Source organism: Rhagoletis pomonella, unplaced genomic scaffold (genome assembly GCF_013731165.1).
Source record: "Rhagoletis pomonella isolate Grant_MI unplaced genomic scaffold, Rhpom_1.0 Rhpom_scaffold_00007, whole genome shotgun sequence".
Classification (NCBI taxonomy): domain Eukaryota; kingdom Metazoa; phylum Arthropoda; class Insecta; order Diptera; family Tephritidae; genus Rhagoletis; species Rhagoletis pomonella.
This window is the reverse complement of record NW_023458561.1, coordinates 25,163,130-25,165,955: the sequence shown is the minus strand read 5'-3', so window position 1 is coordinate 25,165,955 and position 2,826 is coordinate 25,163,130. Positions and strand designations below refer to the sequence as shown.

Genomic DNA, 2,826 nt, shown 5'->3' with positions numbered 1-2,826 from the left:
AAGTTGCTAATAAGGTATTATTACGTGCTCCTAATTCCCACTGGGAAATTACGTATTTAAGCATGAGATTTTCCATGACGTGCAAAGTATTTATTTTCAGTATAGACTGAAATGTTGCCGCTTAAGCAAGCGGAAAGTAAGATCCGTTCACGAAAAGGAATCAAAGCGAAAATAAAGAAACGGAAATGCGATGTAAATTCAATTACGCACCATACAATGCATAATATACATACATATAGTGCATGTATTGTAAATAAGCTACGCGGTAAAGCATAGAGAGAGAGAGAAAGCGGCGAAATAATTATTACCTTATTTTTCATATATCGAATGGACATGTATGTAGGCATGTTTTTTTGCAAAAGACGATAAATATACGAGTAATTTGAACGCTTGCAAAGCTTGAGAAATTACCAATCCGCCAAAGATCTTATGTGTGTCTTATGATTTCATATTTTTTTAATTAAAAAAAAAATCCTACTAATATTATAAATGTGAAAGTTTATGAGTTAGTGTGTTTGTTTGTAGCTCTTTCACGCTAAAATGGCTGGACATATTTCTATGAAATTTAGTACACTTACTTGACTAATATATAGGATATTTTTTGAAGGGGGTTGTCACTTTTTTCAAAAGTTTAAACCACCAACTATTTATCAAAGTTAGATAAAATGTTACAACAATGTGGGTGGTAAACAAAAGCAGTTTAAAAACGTTTTACTTCAAACAAATTTTTCAAGAGAGTTTCCATCTGTTAAGAAATTCAAATACCATTTACTTAATAGGTTAAATGAAACATTTTAATATGGGTATCAAACGAGAGAGCTTTCTTTCGAAAATATTTTTGCAGAGAGCTGCCACCCGTTTAGAAATTTAAAACCGTTTTAAACAAAACTACTAATATTATAAACGTGAAATTTTGTGAGTTAGTGAGTGTATATGTTTGTTGGTCTTTCATGCCAACACCGCTGGACGTATCTCAATGAAATTTGGCACACTTATAGGCTATGGCCTGAATTAACATACAGGATATTTTTATGGGGTTGCCACTTTTTTAAAAGTTAAAATTAACTATTTGTAAACTCAGATGAAATATTACAACAATGTGGCTGTCAAACAAAAGGTGCAAACATATTTTTGAAGAGAATTGCCACCTTTTCATAAACATGAAATCAATTCAATTAATTATTTACAACAAATATTTTAGTATGGGTTTCAAATGAAAAAATTAAAAGAAAAATGTATTTCTAAATATTTTTGAAGAGTGTTGCCACCTGTTAAGAAATTCATAATCAACATACTTAACAAGTTAAACGAAATGTTTTAATATGGGTATCAAAGGACTGAGGACAAAGAGGGCTTTCTTTCTAAAATATTTTTGAAGAGAGTTGCCACCCGTTTGTAATTTTAAAATTATTTTAATCGGCAAGTTAAATGAAATATTTAGATATAGGGGTCAAGCGGTAGAGGTTTTAGTCAGTGTTGCGGACTTTTAAGCCCCTACAACTGTATGAAAAGTTTAAAACCGCTTTTTTTGGAAAACGTCGCCCACAGGCGAACCTGAAATTCGCGAGTCAGGACAGCAATGAAAGACTGTGGTGAGTTGAAAGTCAGTTGCCAGAATTGCCCTGTTCTATATAGCATGGATAATTATAAGAATTTTTTTCAGCTTAGGGATTACAAGTACTTTACTATGTTATATAGTACCTACTTTTAAAAACATTATCGAAGAAAATTTTCGAGTATCACTTGGCATAGCTTTACTCCAGTGCAGTACGTCAAGTGCGTAAAAGTGTTTATTCGTTTACCAAAAAGATGTTAAATAAATATGCATCTATAATTTTTTTTTTACTTGGCACATTAACGCTTAAGATCTACCAGCAATATATATACTAGCATACACTTGATATACACACATATGTACACATCTTTATACGCTTAAAATTATGATGGCAAGAATTTCATTCGTTTCCGGTTAATTGCCACAGTAATTTTTGTAAATATTTAAGTATACATTAAGTGGAACGCAAGTGCTTCCCTTAATTGTTTGCGCTACAAAGTACACATAAGCAAGCATGCATACAAAAGTATGCACATGCAGACCAGCTACTTATTGTTGACTGAGGCATATGCATTTATACTTACACATACATATACTCGTAGATATATTTGTACTTGTGTAAGCAAGTCTTTTTATGCATATGAATTTTCTTACATAAATGGCACAATCTTAAGTACATAAAGGACTGAGCTCTTTTTTAGTGTTGCCACTAGTCCGCGCTTAAGTCCAATCTTCCTGGGTGATAGCAGAACGGAGAAATTTTTCCAACTTCGTTTTTACTTAATCTTAACTAACTCGTTGTCTTTAAAGTCACTTATTATAAAGATACCCCACCCTGGACTCCTGTAAAAAAAAACGCATTTTCCAGTTCAGCAATCTACATAGTTCTCACCAACTCAAGTTTGGAGCTCAATCAAGTTAGCGGCGCTAAAATGAAAAAATGAAGAAAAAAATTGTTCGTATTATTGTGCTCATTGTGTGCTATTTTCGGCCACTTTTCGTTTTTTTTGTGCTCCGACCATTTGGTAAATAATTAGGACTTTGCTAAGTTAACCGTAACTTAGCAAAACATTCATTCAATGAAGTATTTTTACAACTTTTCTGGGCTTATTTTTTTGTGCTTTTTATGGGCTTTAAAAATATTGCCCGGTTAACATTGAAAAACCGTTTGACGCCACGCTAGCTAACCCACTTCTTAAACTTTGGTCGAACACGGATAAATAGTATTGAGGAATTACGTGCTATTTTTGGGCTTTTTAGAGTCACCTAAA

The 2,826-nt window shown here is 32.6% G+C and overlaps 1 protein-coding gene across 1 annotated transcript in view; it reads right to left on the bottom strand.

Annotated features, from left to right (window-relative positions):
- Window positions 1–2,826, bottom strand: part of LOC118742495 (thymidylate kinase) — a 25,816-nt gene that overhangs the window by 471 nt on the left and 22,519 nt on the right. The window lies entirely within an intron of this gene.